The sequence below is a fragment of the Taeniopygia guttata genome, chromosome 2, assembly GCF_048771995.1.
Source record: "Taeniopygia guttata chromosome 2, bTaeGut7.mat, whole genome shotgun sequence".
In the NCBI taxonomy this organism is placed as follows: domain Eukaryota; kingdom Metazoa; phylum Chordata; class Aves; order Passeriformes; family Estrildidae; genus Taeniopygia; species Taeniopygia guttata.
Window position 1 is genome coordinate 37,887,706 of NC_133026.1, and position 21,406 is coordinate 37,909,111.

A 21,406-nucleotide genomic window follows, 5' to 3' on the forward strand; every position below is an offset into this window, starting at 1 on the left:
TTTGCTTCTTTATATGGATCCTTTCAAACCAGATCTCACAGAAAGTTAATTTCCTTTTGTCACCTAAAAAGTAATTAAAAATAAGCTATCTTTCTTCTTAATACCAATCCAGTTTGTTCAGCTTCTCATGAAAAATCAGAAGAAATGAAGCACTAGGAATGAGGCAATCAAAGTAGACACTGGGATAGAGAAGAAAGACCAATAAATACAGGTTTCAGCAGGAATATAATTATGAAAAATCTAGATCTATTTTACAGCAAATCAACACAGAGTACTAGCATACAGATGGTATATAAAAGGAACATAATTAAAAGTAGGAGAATTTCTAGGAAATATTAGTAGCACTAAAAAGGAAAGGAATTAAGTGTTCTAACATGAATTATTTGAAACAGGTTTATTTTGCTTTTACTACTCGGTACAAATCTTTCTTCCTATTACATTCAAAGACTTCTAAACAAATTTGTCTCATCTTTTACTGTTTAAATTAACTTTATGCTGTTAATTAGAGTGATGGGGAGTGCTATCCAGCAACCTACAGGCAAAAAGCACTGTATACACAGTAGTTACAGCATCCGGTTACTTAAAAAAAAAAAATATCAAGACAAAGCAAGCAATCTGCTCCCAAGATGCTAATTAGCCTTCATATAAGAAAAATGACTCATGATGGATGTAAAGGCATGCAATATGTCAGAGAGGGGAATGGATAGACACATCATCCAGCTGTGAAAAATATGAAACTAACTCAGAACTCTTCACCCTTGTTTGAAGTAGAGCAATGCAGTAAGCTGTGTCGTGTGCATAAACTTAGAATCTCAAAATAGATAGAAATGATGGTATTTAAATTTTTAAAAAACAAAGAGAAATTGAGGCAGAAAAAAAATCCCACAATGCTGAGAAAGACCTCAGCTCCAGTGCTCAAAATGTGCCATTGTATTAGTGCAGAAGAGTTACAGTTTTGGCAATCGGATTCTTGCCTAATTGAGATATCACAGTAAAGCTAAGGCTGATGTAGTACCAAAGATCAGCACACAAAAACTGAAGCCATTTTGTGAGAGCACAGGATCTACAACACTGACAAGTACTCCAGTTAGACAATCTAAAAATGATAATGAAGGCTGATGTGATGAGATTGCCTCACACAAGTGTATTGTTTTGTGCAAGTCCCATCCTCTGAATAAACATGTTCAAGGAGACCTACAAATTGAGAATTTCAATCAACCAGTGTTACAGCAACAAAGAGATTGTAAAAAGCACACACTGGTAGAATACAAGGATTAATGAAAGCAGCACCAGGGAAATTATTTTTATCAGAAAAAAAAAGCTTATCTGAGTCATCACATCCTTCAGTACTCTTTCTTGTCACAAAAAAGCTTTCAGGCATTTGGCCATTTCTTGTGCAATGATCATTTCACTTTTCTGCCTAGACATATCCTGAATGCTCTGCTTAGTCTGACATACATCATATTAATGCTTTGACTGCCTCCACGTGAACTTCAGCATAGGTATCAGGAAGGTTTGATTATTCATTCAAACCTGTCCACTTGCATTAATGCTCCTGGTAATGACAAATTATATGAGGGATTCTCCAGCAGTACTTAGAGGATCTAAGAAGGGCACAATGGGCTTAGTTCTTAAGTGTTCTGTAATAATACGACTGCACTAAATTCTGGTGATGATGCATAAAACTCTATCACTATGAATGCAATGTGTGAAACGAAGATTAATAATTAAACTTGCAGTTTCATGAATTCTAGATGGGGGAAAGCCCTGTGCTCTCTCTGAAGTAACTCAAAAGCCTCTGTAGTCAGGTGGATTTTTGAAAAAAAATAGTTTAATTAGGTACTGGACCTCTTTTCCTAATTTCAAGGCCAACTAAATGCAGTAAGTGTAAATAACCAGAAGTTTCTCTTGATTTTGGAGTTTTTCTCTGAGGAGAAAGGAATTCTAAATAATAGACTATATTTTGGCAAAGTTGTTGGGGAAAATATTTTGATTCAGCAGCCCTGAACCAAATAATTTATGAAAGATTTGTTGACAAAGATTAATTTTTTTTTTAAACCTCTATTCAGAACTGTCTCTGCTTGGCAGTTGTTAGCCTTGGTGTTTCTCCAGCTGCCAAATTTCAGTAAAACTGAAACCTTTGGCTTAGTTTTTACTCCTTTTATTTAATAAATGGTTTCAGTAGTAATCAAACTTGCAGTGAACCTGGAAGAAAGTATCAGTTGCAAACAAAGAAAAAACATTAAAAGCCATTTTTATTACATTATTGACCTACTAGGGAAGAAGTAATGTTTGATTAAAAAATAAGTGCTTAATGGCGTCCAAGGATGTTGTCCTACAATGGTCTTTTGATCCATTCTGCATAATCATTTCATATCCTGTTTGACTTAGTCCTCAGGAGCACCTGAGACATGATCAAAGCACAGAGCAGAAGTCATTCCAACTGCTCTAGCAAACACTGACTTCCCCAGGGGTTAATGAGCCCCTCTCCCCAAAGCGCATGTCCCTACTGCTATGTAATACAGCTGCAGAAATCTGGGCACCCTCCACACAAGCACTCCTCCACCCACATAGCTTAGAGGCTGGGTACACAGAAACAGAATTTGGAGTCTGTCTGACAGTCCTGGTGTAGGGGATGGCTGCGGCTCCATGATGGGCACGCTGTGTTAGCTGACCGAGAAAGGCTGAGTGTTTCTCCTGTGTATCTCCATGAGAAATGTGGCATCCACCTGCTTGAAAGGTCAGACATCTCTGCAGTACAGGAGTCAAGGTAAAATTTGCAGATGGAATGAAAGAGGGTCAGCATTTCCTTCTACTTTCTTATCTTTTGCCAGCTAAATCATGGTCATTTGCTGTCAGGATTTTGGAGAAATTAGGATCTTATCTACAGTAGATGCATGTTCATTAGAAGCAACACTGTTTAATCTAAGTTAGCCCATTGAAATCAATGGAGTTAGGGCAGATTTAGAACTCTCAGTTTGCAAACAGAATCTAGTCCTTAACTTGCTTACAATACTATTTTTATACTGTGACCTATTTTGTAGTTATCTTTGGAGAGGAATGTTTAAGTAAAGAACATGGTAAAAAAAAAATGTGTCTCATTTGCATGTTTTACATACAATTTCATTTATTCAACAGATATATATATATGCATTCATTTAATTTAATAACTATTGCAAAAATAGATAGAAAAACTACCTAAAAATGCTAAAATTTTAACGAAAAGCTTATTCAGTTATAGTGAAGCTTTCAAAAGAGGTTTAGAGATTCTGCTGTATTAAAGTTCAAGCTTGCGTTATCTACATGACTGCAATGTAATTTAATCCCTACTTACTATTTCATTTGTAAGGTGAAAGACTTCAGATAATTTAGAATATATGAATATGTTCATACATGACATTATAAAGAATAGCTCACGTGTGTGCCAAAATGTATTGACTTAGCCATTTTAAAAAATAAAAAGTTGAATAAAAAAGAGCACCTGGAGAAAGATCTAGGTTTTATATATAAATAATTTAAAAAAATTAAAAAGAATTAAAAAGAAAACACAATTATGATTCTGTAACATATGCTTTTCAACACATCCCTTCCCCCATTTATTTAAAGACTGTGAAGAAAGCAAAAACACTTCAATATTCGACCTAATCTGCATAAGCAAGAGGTAGATCAAGTAGGATTTTAGTTTAGTTGCTCTGAAAATGCAGATTGCCTTCACACTTTGTGATATGTCACAGGGAAAAAAAAAAAAAAACAGCCTGCACTTTTCAATCCTATTTTAAACAGGATCTGTGAATAATATCTGGACTCATCCGTCCATGTCAGACCTAAGGCTTGTGATTGCTTCCAAAATAGCCCAGTCCACACCAGCATGGTCTCCAGGCCTGCATTTCACATAACTGCTGCACTCCAGCTGCAATGGTCTCCCCTTGAGTCCTTACACATTCCTTTTAACAGCACTGCTTCTCAGCAGCTAGTTCTGATCATTTCCAAAGGCAAACACAAATAAAGACATTTTGGGGGTTTATTCCAACACTTAGCCCATTTCTTCCTGCCCACAGTCTATGCTAATATCTGATTTTTGTCAGCAGCCCTTAGTGCCTGTCATGGTTTGACACTGGCACAATGCCAGTGCCCCCCATGAAAATGCAATCTCTCAACTGAATGCTGTGAAATGCGATCGAGAGCAGAGCAAAGCAGGCCCAAGCTTAATAACAAGAAAAAAAACTTTATTAAACTACTACCACTATGCTACTAAAAAGGGGGGGGGGGGAAAGAAGAAAGAAACACACACAATTCAAAATGAAAACCTTCCAAAGCATTCCTCCTCCCACCACCCAACTCCAACAAACAACAGTGAGACACAATCTGGACCCCAATCAGGTTTCCACCCTCCAGATAATCAACACCCAGTCCATCTGCAGGGAGAGAGGAGTCTCTCTTGTGCCACAGATGCCCCAAGAAACCCAGATGCCACATCCTGTGCTTCCATGTCACCACATGGCACCGCCCGGAGAAAAAAAGTTTGCCAGTGGTGACCCTCTCCTTTCCATGCACAGTGTTCTCACCACCAATGCATGGATGGACAGACTGCTTTTAGGATTTTTCCTTTCAAGGATGCCCTGCCAAGAGGGAAAAAACAACAGTTCAGTTTTCATGTTTGGGACCAACAGTCCCCCCCATTTTCCCCTGGGGCCGAGGATCCACGAACAGAAATCTTCTTCTCTTCTTCCTCTCTGAAGACAGGGGGCACCACCACAAACCTCCCTAACTTTTCTCTGTTCGCTCCACTTCTGTCTTTTCCCAGCTGAAGCAGGTCTCTTTGGCTCACTGGCATCCTCCTAAAATACAGTCTCTCTTGGAGGAGAAGATCAGTTCAATCTGTGGCTACCAAGAAAAAGTCCAGCCAAACAGCCACTCCATCATCTCCTCCCACCTAGAATTTCTCCTTCCAACATCCCAGGTCCCAGGCTGTCTCTCTTCCTCTCTTTTCAAACCAAGGAGGAGAAAAATTTCACAAAGCTTTCATTTCTCAGGAAGGGTTAAAAGTCCCAACTCCCAAGGATGGCTCGCTGCCCAGGCTCCAGCTCCCACAGCCCAGCTGGGCACCTTGCGGCCCCCCCGCTCTTCTCCTTCCCCGCGGTGAACTGCTGGCAAAACCACCGCTGTCTCTTTCTCTCTCTTGGGAGAGAGAGAGACTCTGGGGGGGAACGGAGACATCCCAGTTTTCTCCACCCTTCCATCTGCAGGGGGGTTCCAGTCCCTCCACCCTTGGGCCTACCTCCGAAGGCCACATGGCTTCTCCCCTCCCCCACCCAGCTCGTCGCTGGGCAGGGGAGAGTCCTGCACTGACCGCTGACCGGAACCCAAGAGAGCGAGTTCTCCTGGGAATTCTGCTTTTAACCCCTCTGTGTTCTCAGAGGCGTGTCCACCTTCAATTGGTCAATGTCCAAATTGACTTCTTCCTTCCGGAAAAATTCTTTTTCCGTGTCAAACCACAACAGTGCCTCATGTGCACACCTCTGGCAAGTTCTTTACCATGCCTGCCTGCCAAACTCTTCTCTAGAAAAATGGCATTAACACATCAAAATCTTATTGATACTCATATCCTCATTTTGCACATCACTGCATTCATTTTCTTACCAAGATTAAAATATTTATCAAAATTTGTTAGAGCCAGCTGTATTTGACTGGGTTATGTTTAGAAGCAAGGAGTTTGATCCAGATGTCATTTTCACAGTCCATCTGCTAGGTCTCCTAAAGGATTTTTAAATACATATGCTTTTCACATTTTTAACCATGTTTTCAGTTCATTCTTCAATCACCCAGAACATATGATGGTCAAGCAATGTTTATAGTTTGATTGCTGGATCTAAAAAGCATCTCACACTTCTTTGCTTTGTAAAATGCTCTAAATCTTTTATACCATTTTCATGAGTTTGTAGGAGAGCTCCACTTCTAAATCTTTTACACAGAAACATTAAAAGATCTTTTAATCTGCCTTCTTTCCTTCTCATACTAAATTCATACTTCTCATACTAAACTAAAAATTCTCTTTGTTCTTTGCTAAATGGCTTCTGCATTTCAATAAGGTAGGTACAATCAGAGTTTATATATTATTGGAAAACAGATCTTAAGCTTGCAGAATATTGCTCAAGTTTCAGTATCTGATTATTATTTAAAAGGTGGGAAAGAAAGCAGCCTGAAAAATGTAAGGAAAAAAGAAGCAATGCCTCCATTTCAATTTTAGAAGGGTTCCTTTACAAAATAAACAATGAAAATGTATTTCTGTAGATGGAAAGCAAGATTATCTTGATATTATGAAAGGGCTTACTTAATGTTTATCCTAGACATTAATGAATATGCAAATGAAACTCAGAGTCAACTACTCTTCTTTCAAACTGCTCCTTGGTTGTGGTTTTATGAAGGTGGGAGAGGGGATTAATTTCTTGGGGTTTTCTAACTCACTAAACACGATCAGCTGAACGGATAAAATCCACAATCCAAATATACTTATCTGCTTATAACTTTTCTTCTTCTGCTAGTTATTGAGAAAGAACTGTGGAAAAAACATGATATCTCGGTTCTCAAAATATTTGTCCTGTGTGGGATCCTTTTTTCCTACATCTCTTGTGATGAAGAAAAATAGAAGAGCCTCAATTCAGACTGAGTCTGATGCCTTTTGTAATGACTACTCTCTAATATTGTTTAATTGCCTGTGAAGATGCAAACAGGCCTAAAATCCATAATAATTAGCTTAAAATAACTGGCTGAGGTTCAGGCAAATCATCCAATATCAGCATTTCTGGTTACTTTGCAGAGTACAAAGGAGAAAATTAACAGAGATAATCAGTGCATGCAGTAGAAAGTGGGGGCGAAAGGTTTATTTGCTAATAATATGTGTTCTAGCACATCTTTTAGCTTTTCCTGTATGCTGCAGACCGTAAACATAAGGCCATATAAGCCATAGTTAACATCTACGCATTGAAATTCATATTTGCGGGCTAGCTATGTGCCAAAATTTGCAAGGAGAGAAAGAAACTACTGAGAAAGACACAGTAAAGACATGCAAAAACAAGTAAAACAAGTAACCCCTGCTTCTCTATCAGTTAGAAAGAGAAAATACCTGTAGCCCTCAAAATTTGGCACTATTTTTTTAGGTCAATGAACCACTTCCACTTTGGTCTGTGTTAAATGGGATTCTTCAAGTGATACCAGTACATTTAACATCACCAGTTGCTGCTACATTCTAGAAGGTAAAGTAGCTGAAATGGGAGCAGACTACTGTTTATCAATTCATCTGAACACACACTTCTCAAGGTCTGAAATTGCTGCTGTTTTCACATTGCACCTAGAAATGAATATCAAACCAGTGAGTTTGCTGCATGAAAATCAGTCACAGTGGAAGAACATACCAGCTAGAAACCAGCACACCACTTACATATATATGGGGCTATAACTGAGTCTGTAATTAAAAACTTATCTAACACTAGGAAATAAAACAGTGATATAGGAGAAAAAAAAAAAAAAAAACAAGCAAGCCAACAAAACAAAGCAACAACAAAATCCCCATCAAACTTGAGATAAAGCCTAGACAGTATTGTCTCCATTTATGGCTAATAGGAAAAAGTTAGCCATATATATATCTTTTATATCCTCTACAATCTGCCTCCAACAAATGAGCTTATGCATATCAGGATGAGAATAAGAATACTCTGGAACCTGTGGTTTATGCAGACAAATCTCAGAGAAAAAAAAATACAGTGTAGGAGATAAAACAAATAACAAATATATTAATATCTCTCTTTCTTGTCATTGCTGTGGGCAATAATATTACTTGTACTGTCTTGCTGACTTTTCCACCAACATCTTTATTCCAGTCTTGAACATTCTAATGAACATTCTGCTTGGCTGCAAATAAAAAAAATCAGATTGAAAGAGTAATGTAAGCAGTGGGTCTTTTAAAGAGCCCTTCTGGAATATCAGTGTATGCACTTGGGATGAGTGCATTGTACAGTATATCTTCACACATCTAAGATTTCAACATTTTTTTAAAGTTGCTGAAAATATTTTTTTCTAAAATTTTGGTTTTGTAAACACTGATATTAGAAAATATTTTTAACCATCTAACAACTCTGAAAAAAATCCCATTAATGCCTGGCAGCCAGGTGTAAAAAGCTTGCTGGAGGCTAAGATTATGATTCATCATTGAACTTCTCTCACATTTTTTTTCAATTAATTCAGAGAAAAATTAATTTTATCTCAAGCTCTTTAAATTACTGTAACCAAGTACATATACATACATAACAACATAGTGTAATATTTTGGTTTAAATAAAACAATTGAAATATTAGCCATGGTCACATACATATCTGCCTTCCTCACAAAGTTATATAGATGAAACTATGGTTGGAGAAACCACAACAATATATTTTAAAGTAACAATATTCTTAACTTCTTTCAGAAATTTTGATTTATTTGGAATCTCAGGGGAGTAACCTTTATTATGTTTAGGTGAAGTATTGAATTTGTATTCCATTGTTTTAAATTAATTATTTTGCCTGTGAAATTGGCATCAATGCTGCTTCTACTGAGATTAATATGAGCAGGGCTTCACCATATGGGCAGGGCTGGATCTTCCTCGTCCCATAAATATCTACTATTTATATATCAATTTATATATGACCATTCAAAAGAATACAATTATATTCAGTAATGAAGTGCTGCTCATTTTCCTCCTTAACTTTCAGAGAAAAGAATGCACTGACTAAACATCAGTGGGCTACACAAGAAACATGCAATGAGCTCTTAGTTCTGATCAGTTTTTCTGAAAAGAAACATTTTAAAATCTATGTATGAACTGCACACAAAATTTCCATTTTTCTGACCATTCCAAATCACAATTCAATATGCATTAGCTGGGCTTCTGTCAATGTAATTGGCTACAGCAGCCAGATTCTCAGAAGGGCTTAACTTCAGCTTTGCCACCAAAACAAATAAGATTATCAGAACAAGCACTGCATACAAGATGCTGACTTCTTTGAGAATTCTGTGCACAAGTGTCATGGTTGGAGCTGCTCTATGCTGGCCTCTTCTGAACATTTGACCTTCATCTAAGACCCAGAGTGGTGCCAAATCCTATTTAGAAAGCCAATCTCCCCTGACTGCCTTTTCTCCTTGTAAAAATCTGCTCTACTGCATCTGCAGGATTAGCAGAATAAAATAGGATACGGAAGGGACAGCATATGTAGCCCAACCATTTTGCTTTTTAACTGTTATTCCTGCTGCTTACTGCTTGATTCCATGGGAATATTTATTTCAATTATTAGAGTAGAAAAAAACAGAAATGACCTTCTGAACTAACATGTCTGCTCTTGTAAATTTTTCAAGATGGCTTAGCCTAAGGAAGGAGCTTCTAGACATCAATGCAAATTCACATTTTGATGGATTTTGTATTGATTGCCAATGTCAATGTTAAAGCACATGTTATTGGGGCCTAAAGAAAGCATTTTCTAAAAATAGGCATCCTAGTTGTCTAGTGGGCTTGAATTCAGTGTTGGCAGAGTATCCAGTTTAATTGCAATTTCTTTTGTTCTACTATATATATTATATATTTTTATATTTTGTCTTACTTTTTATTGTATTCAGTGACTTCTTCAAGTATTTAATCTTCTGTCCCTTTTAGAACCATATAAATACAATTATATTAATAAATATAGGACACATTCAGATCAAATTAAGTATTCCATGGAGAGGTTTCAAATTTTACCGATTGTGATTGACATGAATACAAAACTAATGGGTTTTCTCAGAGCAACAAAGAAAAATTGCAATTTTTTAAGAATCCTCTGTGGCCTTTTAAAAATGGAGGTCTGAGGACTTTTCAGAACCAAGTTCCCTTTTCATTTATTACCATGTCCCAGTGGGAGAAAGAAGATGGAGAAAAAATAATAGAAGCATAGAAGTACAGACATAATAAGTTTATATTTTAATGCCAGACTATTCACAAATGCCAGAGAACGACAGTGTATTAATTTAACATAGCTATGGCCTCACTGCATCATCAGTATTTCCAGATCAGTTGGATGATGTGACAAAATGAAACTTCTGAGGTGATACTTTCTGTAAACACAGATGTAAATGGAGCCTTGCTGTTGGGATGATCAACAGTTCTGTGACTTCAGTCATATCAAAATGACCACATTCTATATAAGGGGACCAAAGGCAGGAGGACACACAAGATTGTCTGAAGGTGAAGACCTCGAAGTCCTCCTGGAACATACAATGTATAATGTGGTTGCATGCAAAATTTATACCAGAGAAGAAAGAGTAAGAAATAGATCAAATCAACCAGAATATCTGGTTTCAAATCAGTGCACTAATTCGTGTTGGGGGGTTTTCACCCAGAGGGAAACTCTCTTTGTCTAAAGCTGATTATAACTTGGGATGGGGGCAACGCGCAGTATCAAATAAGAGCAACATTTTATACAAGGAAAAAAATACAGCAGGGTAGAGACTTAGAATTTATTATGGGCTTCATTAATTTTACTATGGTTCAACTTAACTAGATTCTGTGCATTACAAAGAATCCTGTAGAAGAGTGAAACAAAACAGAGAACAAGAAGGGAAAGAAAATAAGGCAACTAAGGGGAATACACTGTCCAGAGAAAAGGTTTTGCCTGAGCAGAGGAACAACACAAAAGAATTTCCTCTCTGGCTAGATCACATTTTTTTGAAAACACAACCTCAAGAAGCAGCATTTGAGACTGACCAGAATTTATCATTTACTTTGTGATGAGCAATAAGCAAATTAATTAAGCATTTTAATGGTGCTCTATTTTCTTGATGTGCTTTGTTTTGAGGTTTTACTTGTTTAGAGACAGTTAAATACAAATTAAAATTAAATGTAGTATTTGATTTTTTTTTTGTTACAGCAAAACATCCCACTCAGTCTCAAATCACCCTACAATTTGGGGCTTTGTTTAAATTTCATGGAAAGTAAAAATAAAGTTTTCCTCTGGTGTTGTCCCTTGGCATTCTTGGTTTTTTTCCTTGGGCAAGTTCAAATTAAAAAGAAAAAAAAATTAGAGTTACGGTCATTTACAGAGCTCTACTCCTGCCACAAATTCTTGGGTCATTACTGGTCTGCCAGTGAGGCGAAGTTAGTAGGAAAATCACTCTTTCTCAAGTGCTCTCTTAAGAAACTATCTCTGAACCTTCATTGTGCTCTTTTCTTTTTCAAACATTACTTTAAAGGTTTTGCTACTGTTTCTTATGAGAGCAGCACACAATAAGTTAGGACAGCAGTATAAACTCTGCTAGATGTCACAACTTATTAAATTATATCAAAGGGGAAGAGATGGAGCTTCATATCTCAGGGATAATAGTGACAAAACAGTCAAGAAGAAGCAAGTACAGAATAACTGCAAGTAACTTGCACTCTGCCTGGTGAAATCATGCTGCTCCTGAGATAAGGGATACTTTTGCAGGCTTTGCCACCAACTGCAGTGGACTAAGTACCATCTTTATCTCCTACAAGGAATTCCCCAGCTAAATATCCACAGTCAGCCCTAACATACAGATTAGGAGACTAATCATATCTTGTTTAGCCATATAAATCCCAGTTCAGCCCTTACAACTGTCCTAATTCTGTTATCAAAGGAGTAATTTAATATTGCTGACCTGGTTCAATAAGGTGCTAAGAGATGATAAAGGAAAGTCTTGATCACAATAAGGTCAACACATGCCTTCAGTGAAACAAAACTGATTCCTGTGATCACTTGAAGGGACCTAGGCTACTCTTCCATTCTGAATCACCTTTGGCAAAAAAGCAGCAGAGGCTCACCTCTCCCTGTGCAAGCTTCCTGTTTTTCCGAGCACTCAGTGATGTGGTAAAGAGTATCTAGAAGATATCTGCTCTGTGGATACCCCACAGATATGTAGGGAGAAAAAAAAAAACCTGTTACAACTCTCCATACAGACAAACTCTTCCAGTAGTTTAACAATAATACACATACAAAATACCTTTAAATCTCCAGGCATGTGCTGCAGAAAACAAAAATGCAAAATTGTCAAAATATAGGGAGGCAAAAGCAAAATAAAGAAAGGATAGCTTCAGCCTATCCAAATATTCCACCTAGCGCGGTGTTTATTAGATGGCTATTCCAGCTATTTTGTCAGACATTCTCACTCCTTTTCCACACTTTTCTTTGTTGTGACTGTTCTTATTGTTTGAGAGTTGAGAAGCATGTCAAATGAAGGAGTCACATTTTCAATAATACATCAAACATAATCTGAGCACATTCAGAAATGATGGGGCCCATAGCAAATTACATGTTGCAAAGCCTCATCAGCTGAAGCGATTACTTCATTTCTTCAAGTCATTTTAAAAGAGCTAAGAAACTGATGCTATTTACATCATGTATATAAATAACACGTATCTCATATTTATATAAAATGTGTGAGATTGGTGAATATTACTGCAAGTGTTCATTTGAATTTTAACTTGAATTCATACTACCAGTGATTGCACAATGGAGACAATGATTGTACCCAACCCCTTTTGAATTTTCTCTCTGTGGGATTTCAATGAGTCTCTGCTTTTTTTGCATGAGTTTTCTCAGAGGCAAGGGCTTGTGATGACAAGTGCAGTATTTACAGAAACTATTTTAAAAAATCATTTGAGGAGTGCTCCTAAAGATCAGCCATCTGAAGACAAACTGATTGTATTATGAAGGGAAAAGAAAAAAGGGAAAAAGGGGAAAAGGGAAAAAAGGGGAAAGGGGAAAAGGGGAAATTGAGACATTTTTGGTATTTTGTTTGGAGCTTGCTTTGATTTCAGTTAAAATGTACATAGCCGTACTATAAAATCTAAAACCTGGTTTGATAGATTTCAAAAATGTTTGTCAAAAACAAGGAGCACTTGTCAGCAAAGTGTTTCCATCCTGAGATATATCAGAGACATATAAGATCACATTTTACTTTGTGTGCTGCTATGACTGGTAAAGATAAGTATTTTTTAAAAAAACTGCAGTTAATAATATAACAGTAGATTATATAGCACAGTTCATTTGGTACACAACAGTGCTCCACATTTCAAATGGGTAACACTTCTAAAATCCCACAGAGAAAAACAATGAGCCACCCACACAAGGCACTGAAGCACCTCAGAGAAAAGGAGATTACTTTGCTAACGAAAGCTTTACAATCTATTAATCTCACCTACCTGGTATTATTTTGCATACCATATGGGACAATTCATCACAGGATGCCCTTATTCCTAAAATTCCTCACCAGAGACATCAAGGCCAGTAAAGTTACACATCGGAGGGCAAATATGATTTTGGATTTCACCTGAGAGGACTCTGGAAATGGAAGGAAAAAATACTAAAGAGCTGTGTTCAATCATTCAGAGAGCGGAAATAACAAATTGTTGACGACTGAAGAGTCTGGCTATAATTCCAAATACTGCTTTAACTTTCCCACAAGAAGCATTATACAGGAGGTTTCTTGCAAATCCCAGCTGGATCAAAAAAGTAGCATGAATGAGCTACTTTTTTCAATTATGTTTACGTCCTAGATTAGAAAATGCTTTCCAACTTCTATAATGAAATGCTTTTTACTAAAGAGCCAGTTAAGATTAGTTGGGACTGTTGTGACTAAAATCCACAATGGCTGAAGATTATGAACATTAAGAAGATTGAGGTGACTTCCCAAATGACTATTCCCACAAGTTGACAATGTCATGAACATTTCAAAAACTATCACAAAATTAATCAATGAAATCTCACACTCACTTGACATTCAGAAGCATCCCTAGCCACGTTAAACACTTTGGAGTCTGGATTTTGAGTCTCCAGAAAGTTAAAATCCTGCTGATATTTTTGGTGTTGTAATTTGCATTTATTCAGGACTGATTTTTTTCAGAGTTTAAGTGCTGCTGGCCTATGATGGACAACTAAATAAAAGGCAAGGAAATCAGCTTGAAAAAAATGGCCTTAAAGAACATTTCTGCAGAAAAAACTCAACATGTCATAAAAATATAGTGAGGCACAGACATTCCCAGTCGAGCAGCTGAACCCCAAGGCAACCTTTCAGCTAATATGCAAATGGCAGAAGTAGCTGTGTATAGTGGCTTTTTACAGTTTGGATGCATAATATAAGAAAGAAAGTTGTATATTTTAATTCATGTTTGCCCCAGAATAACACTAGCTGAAAGAGCAGTGACTCTCTGGCACTGTACATCTGAAGACAAGGCTGCAATGTAGTATGGCCCTGGAGCCAACAGGTATTTGGCCCTGAATTTTAAAGGAGGTTTGTGTAAAGAACAGAAAAAATAGGAAAAAAAAAAAAAAAACCTGGGTATATTAACTTTGCATTGAAGCTGTTCCCGTAGGGCGTGAAGAGAGGAGAAACTTTAACTATGAGAAGGCAAGAGAAGGAAACAAGACTGTAATACATTCAGAGTCAGGCCAAAACAGAGGTAATTCCAAGGAAGGAAAGAGGTTCTGAGGGCTCTTTGCAAATGAAAATTGGCAATTGGCACCAAGCCACTTTTGCAATGAGCCAGAGCTGAGGTCGCTACTACAGCCAGTGCTTTGCCACTCCTGAGTAATAAGCTTTATGTGGGGGATGTCAGCTCAATTTATTATACATAGATTAAATTTGATTTTCTACTGCATTGACAAATTATATACACACAGGCTTATGAAAACCTCCTCTGCTCTTAATATACATTTGTTCATATTTCTTATTCCTGAAGTTCAAAGAAAGGCTGAAAGCCATCAGAGTTATTGGATTATTATTACACCTGTAAGATAACAGAAATCAATATTATAAAAATATATAAGTACTTGATTTTCATTGCATTCAAACAAAAACTAAACACTTAAGATATGTACTGTATAAAACAACTCAGAAAAATTTACATGCAGGTCCTATTAAAAAAGTACAAATGTTTTCAATATCCCAACATTAAGCAAGATTTATGCGTTCATCTAAAATGAAAGCAGTCAGTAGGTTGTTTATTTAGCCTCTAACACACTATAAATAACATCTAAAGAAATTAAATTAACTTAATAGCCACCAGCAGCAAAAGAGTGACTTTAATAAGTGCCATTTCACAGGAAAGAAACACATTACACAAATTCCCTACAAGACACTGAATCTACCTAAAAATGCTGACTCTGGCATATGTACAAAATGCTATGTTCAACTTCTCAGTACATTTGCAGCTCTCCTCCTCTACCCAGCCACATATTCAGCATTATGAAACTTAAAAAAAAAATTCAATTTGCACAAGATTTCCTGTTAAGAGTTTTGTCTGGTTTTGCAGTGTGGTGGTGCTTTTTCTTTGTGCACACCTACCTATTTATCACTCTCAATAAAGATTGAGCACAGTGACTTATTTGAACTGACTTTGAAAGACTGAGATCAGAAAGACCTGTCAGGTCCTAACAACTCCATGAAAAGTAGAAAAACCTTGGAAATGCCCACATGAGAAAGCAGCTCCTCACAAATCCTCACATTAAGGGAAAGCTTACCTTTCTTTACACAACAAAATCAAAGAGAAAAATCATAGAATCATAGGGAAACAGATTTCCTTCCTTTTTACAGTTGTGGAAACACTTAATTAAATACCTACGTCAGTATAGTCTCTTATAGAAATGTAGCTTGGGGATCATATGGCTCCATATCACCCTAGCCAATGCATACTACTTCCCAAGTCCTTTTCTTTAGCATCAGATGAACCAGCATTGCAGAGGGAGCAGGGAAGTTCATCCATCACAAAGCTCTAGCCAAGTTAAAATTCACTTTGTATCTTTTCATCAGTTCAAAATAATCCTATCAACCTAAAGAACACACCGTGGTTTTCTTGTCAGGGGTCTCTACCTGAAAGGGACTCCCTTATATATTTGAGACCCATGTGCTGATGCTCCTGCTAACTTCCGTATCCTTCCCTTTGTTCCTCAGGGTCACAGAACTGCAAAAACAGTGACATTTCAAAGGTGGGTGGATAGCCTGGACAAAATCTTAGGAAAGTCTCAAATGCAAAAATGCTTTAAGAAAACAGAAATTTTCACCAAAAGGGGAAAAAAAAGCAAATTTTGGAGTGCTTTCTGGCAGTAAAGCAGCTGCAAATTAGCTCCTTTGTAATTCCACTTAATCTGTGGAAGGAAACAGAGACACAACCTCTAAAGACAATGTCCTGTGCTTAAACTGAAGTTAAGAGAATGCAATGAATGCACGAGAAAGGACTTGTTCCTATTCACTTTTATCCCTTTATTTTTCATTATAGGTTTTTGAAGAAGCTAACCAGCATGGGACAGGAAAGACCTCAAGAGTGAAATGAGGATATGTCTCTCAATATCAACTCAGGGAAAAAAAGTGCATTTTTTGTTGAAAAATCCAAGGGATGATTTATGCATGACTGCTACCATGAAACAAGGGACAGAGGTGTCCCTTTTGCAGAAAACAGAAATTATGAAATGGTGTTGTGCCAAGACTGACAAAAAGTGTCTTTTGTTTGAGAGAAGATATTTCTAAGCACATTCTCATGGCAGCTGAAATGGGGATTTTAATCTTTCCTTAAGACGGAGAAATTTTCAAATGCAAGTGCTGAGTGTTTTTCACTGAATATCAATATAGCTGAATATTTTCACTGTAGATGAAGTCAAGGATGTCTGAAGAGGTTTAAAGTATGTACTTGCACTACAACAAAGCAAAAAGTCTTTAAGTTCAAAGCTGACAGCTTAGAGGAGATGAGCACAAGCATCTGGCTGCTTCTGTTTCCCCTTTCAAGAGGCAGCAGTTCAATGACACTTGTTTCCTGCCTTGCTGTCCTCTTAATTTGACAGCAAGACTGAAATGATAACCATGTCTGGGAGATCTGAGGTAACATTCAGTGGAAGAACAAGTAGTAAAAGAAACACAGCATTAAATTGTTCTTTCAGTGTATTTATCCGTAAGATCTTTCTTCGTGTCACATATGACTGCTTTAAGTATTGGTTTATAATCCTCTTTCCAATATTAGCAATTCTTGAAATACAAGCTTTGGTTTCAGTAAAATTCATGTTCCAAAGTAAAAAGTACTGCTTTATTCCCAGGAGAGACACAAGTCATCCATAATGCCTGCTCTTAAGGTATTTGCTTTTTACCATCACTTTGCTCTTTTCCCGTGTCATTGGAATAACTATAATTTTGTTCTGAAATAAAATTTTAAATATGTATTGAACGCATTTTGGACAGTACCTGAAGTACAGGAACACAGACAATACACATTTTTCTCTAGACTGATTTTAAAAGTAAGAAATTTGTGACTTATATTTACACAGAATGTTTTCATCTTCACCTATCAGTACCAAGAGGGGATTTTTGCAATATATGGACAGCAACTAAAGGAGGGTAAAAAGTGCTCATGTCCTACTAAAGACAGCCTCTTTTGAGCAGAACATAGAAGGTCAGCTAGGTAGTTTCTCTTTTCTTTTGTTTCATTTAATAGTATCTGAATAAATATTTCTCTATGTAAATTTATCTCACCTGCAAAAAACTATTTACATACCTTAATGAATGTTCACTTATGGGAAAACAACTCTTAAACACTTCCAATCCAAGCCCATTTGACCATTTAAAATTAGATTTTTCTTCGGCAAACAACAAAGACAAGTCAGGCTGAACATTTTCATCTCCATTAATGTATTGATAACACCATCACTTCATTTATAAGATAGACTTTTATTAACACACTTTTTCTCCTTGGAAGACTACTTTGCCAGAATTCTAAATCAAGCTTTTGCTTTGTAGTGAGCATGCTCAGTTTCCCAGAACAGGTATTGTAGCTACATTCTGGATATACAGAAGTCTTGATGGTGGGACATCTCAAAAAAAAATTGGTTTTCAAAGATACTAGTGCTAGATAATGGAGCTCAGGTGTCTTTATAAAGTATATTAGGATATAATATAAAGGATATAAAGTGTATATGTATAAAGTCTATTTCCCTTTAAAGTACAGGAAGCTCTTTTTGAATACTAAGCATTTTCAACAGTAGCATGCAATTCAAATATAATTTTCAATTAGATACCTTCCACAGTAAAGGCATTTTAATGGAGTACAATGAACAAATATCATAAGAATATGGGAAGGCTATCTTGGGTGACAAAAGTGATCCTCAGCCCAATTCCTCACATTCACATTAGGAGGCTCTGAAACACATTTTCCTTACTCAACATTAAGAGTACACTGAATTGCTGTATCAAGAAGAATCAGTTCAACTGCCAGTGCAATTGCCACAGGGAATTGTCTCCATCAATGCAACACAACAGATTTGCCTGGGCATATCACACTAACTAGCTATTTCACTACATTTAGCAGAAGAGACTGCCAAATTACTGTCTAATTCAGTGAAGATACAGATCTAGCAGTCTATTAGTGCCTTTGCTTTGACTTACAGTCTGATTTAAAGTGACAATTCAAATCTGCTCTTGTATAACCATAAAATAATGGGATATTAATAATACAGGTTATGCATTTCATGTCAAGCTTAATTTTAAGCTTATTATCAAGATGAAATGAAATATTTAAAAATTAAAGTGAAATTATAAATGAGGAGGCTGAAGAAAGGTAACTAAATCATACAAGTTTTATACTGGCCTTTTCCTGTGTACATTGTCAAACTTTGTTATGGGCAAATGCAGTGGAACAGCCATTTTTTACCCTTCAATATAAAAAAAAAAATAGTATCCAAGCTGTGAGGGATCACTTGTACATTTTTTACCCTGTATATTTCAAAGGCAGTGCTAAGCACTGTGTCCTTCCAAGCCCTGAGAGCAGATGCTGAAATGAAGGCAAGAGTATTAAAAAGATTAGTCAAAAATAGAAATGGGACAAATTCTAAGTGTTTCAAAGATCCCATACTGGAATATGAAACCTTCATAAAGATATTTATGCATTTAAGAAATGGAAGAAGAGTAAATGAATGAGCTTATCAAAAACAATAAAGGGACAAATTCAGAATTTGGGGGCTGGAAGCCACACTATGATTGAGGCTATCCTTAGCAACATACATGCAAATATGAATGCAAGCAACTTGCAAACACAGTTTAAATCGAGGTCTTGATTAGAAACTAGAACCAGAAATATTCCTTGTGCTAAGCATACCTCATTTTTGCATTTTTCCCTGAGTCTATTTGGCAATAAGGAGTTTTTCCTGGGCTGTCAATAGATAAACAGACCCAAATCTTTATTATTACATAGACTGGAATGCTAGTGTAGATTAGACCCAAGAGCATTCATGGGAAGAGCCAAATCAATCCTTAAAATGGGATAAGATAGGACTGGCACTATCAGTAGTTATCAGCCTTCCAGATTCTGCCCTGCTCGAGTCTGACATTGACCTGTATGCCTTAAAGGTATAAATTTACCTTCTACAACATGTTAACAGGAAACTCTAGAAACTAATGCGACACTTCTTCTCCTGAGGGCAATTCATCCTTTTTCCTCTGAAAAGGGTCCAGACAGCTGCATTATTCCTCCTTGATCCCATTAGAAAGCTAAACTTAATGGGAAATTAAGTTTGAGAAATGAGAATCTTCCACCTACTAAGAAATCCAAATCTTTGTTCTCAAAGCAGTTAGATTGTGAACCTTGAACTGAGTCAGCTTTTAGACAGCACTAGTTTTGTTCCACATTATGTACCATGTGGGGATACATTTTTTAATAAGAGAGCATATACTTATGATATCCATAACTACTGGCTATGATTTTTATTAAAGCAGAGTAAATGTTTAATACAAAATGAATCTTTTAAGTCTATGCAAATGAGATTGCAAAACCCTTGTTGAACAAGGAAAGGCATTTTTTTCATATTGCAGTCATACATTGTGACTACTGCAAATGTCAGAGCATGAAAGATTTCATTACAATGCCCAGATTTGAATACATAAAAACTTTCACCACTTTCACTGAATGAGAGCCAATTTAATAAATCACTGAAATTTACTCTCGGAAAGCTGTTTCAAACCTGCCATGCACAAAGCATCCAGTCAAAGATGTTGAAATAAGCTTGATGTGTTTTCAAATCAGCACTTAGTGAGTTTAACACAAGTTATTCAATATATTATAAACATTTCAATATCCTTACATTTTTTAGGCCTGATTTTCCATCTTCTAAATTGGTAAACTCTCCGGTCAAGGAGTTTTCATGACCCATTTTGCAACACTAAATTATTTGAAACTAAGTAGAGTTTTCAAAATATATGGTTATGATTGAAAGTGGCAGTTCCTACAAACTATATGAAAATCATATTGAATTTAGATAGTCCTATAACCCTCTGCTATTTTATTATACCTTTATAACAATTTTTAAATTTTTATTGAAAATTTATTACAGATAGGTGCAATTGTTAGGTTAAGGTAAAATTATAAAACAAGGGTGTAAACTCCAATGCAAAAGGATAGGTTGGATATCTACTGCTTTTGTTTAAAATGTATGTGGCAAACAATGCATCATAAAAGATTTTGAGCTTTGGGTTTTTGGTTTTTTTTTTAAACAGGGGGCTTTCCAGGGCTGAATATTGCAGTTATTTGATAGAAATCTGGACTTGTTAGCCTATCAAGATTTTAGTCTGTTGTTAGCCTATCAAGGTTTTAATGACAGAATACAATTAAAGGAAATAAATATAGAAAATGATGAGTCTCCCTAAAATGTGAAGCTGTTACTCAATAGTAGTAGTATAAATAGCTCCCATACAAAACCTCTGGAAAGAAATCAGTCATTTACTTAAAGGCACTTAATTTGTCTCTACCAATGATTATGCAATAATATCCCTTTTTGAGTACCATTTTCTGTGAAGTAAACTTTATAAAGGTGCTATCGTATATCATATAGATACACAAGCCAAGCTCTGGAGATGTAATTGTGTAAGTAATTCAAAATTAAGAAACAAATTAGAAACAGAGGTGAGAAAAGGATACAGGTCTTCTGCTTCCTGTGCTTTGGTTTGTGGTGCTCAGTAGCGGAGTAGAGTGTCCTCATCACTTCATGCTGCTCCAGGGACGCACACACAAGTAGACTCTACCTTAAAGAGAGAATCTCAAATTTTCCACTCAAAACAAATCGAAACCCCTTCTAGCTGCAAGGAATTCAACAATGCCCTGCTGATTTCAATCTTTCATCAAACTTTCTGTAGTCAGGGTGGTCTAATATGCCAAGTGCTCAAGGGCAGAGGGAGGGATTTCCTTAGCCCTCTTCAGATGATGGAGGCCTGAAGTAGCATTGGATTTTAACGAGTGGTTCCACACCAAACTGGGATTTTTCCCAGGAACACTTTGCACAGTGCTCTCTGTGTCACCCTCACCTTCCCCACCCCACAAACACCTGGAAATCATCTTTTACTTCTCACACCCCACTTC

At 36.6% G+C, this 21,406-nt stretch overlaps 3 long non-coding RNA genes across 8 annotated transcripts in view; 1 reads left to right on the plus strand and 2 right to left on the minus strand.

Moving 5' to 3' along the window:
* The first annotated feature begins 1,783 nt into the window (after positions 1-1,783).
* LOC121469452 (uncharacterized) overlaps positions 1,784-21,406 on the plus strand; it is a 159,129-nt gene continuing 139,506 nt past the window's right edge. For both annotated transcript variants that reach the window (XR_012054575.1, XR_012054576.1), the window contains exon 1: positions 1,784-2,770. This is a non-coding gene — a long non-coding RNA (uncharacterized lncRNA). The remainder of the gene's footprint in view (positions 2,771-21,406) is intronic.
* On the minus strand, positions 4,206-7,151 carry LOC140682632 (uncharacterized). The gene is made up of 2 exons (XR_012054577.1): positions 5,279-7,151; positions 4,206-4,984 (listed from the first exon to the last, which is right to left on the minus strand). It is a non-coding gene; the product is annotated as an uncharacterized lncRNA (long non-coding RNA).
* The window catches only part of LOC121469453 (uncharacterized), a 46,606-nt gene continuing 35,164 nt past the window's right edge, over positions 9,965-21,406 (minus strand). For 4 of the 5 annotated variants that reach the window (XR_012054574.1, XR_012054572.1, XR_012054573.1 and 1 more), the window contains one exon: positions 9,965-13,361. This is a non-coding gene — a long non-coding RNA (uncharacterized lncRNA). The remainder of the gene's footprint in view (positions 13,362-21,406) is intronic. The other variant, XR_012054571.1, reaches the window with a different exon arrangement.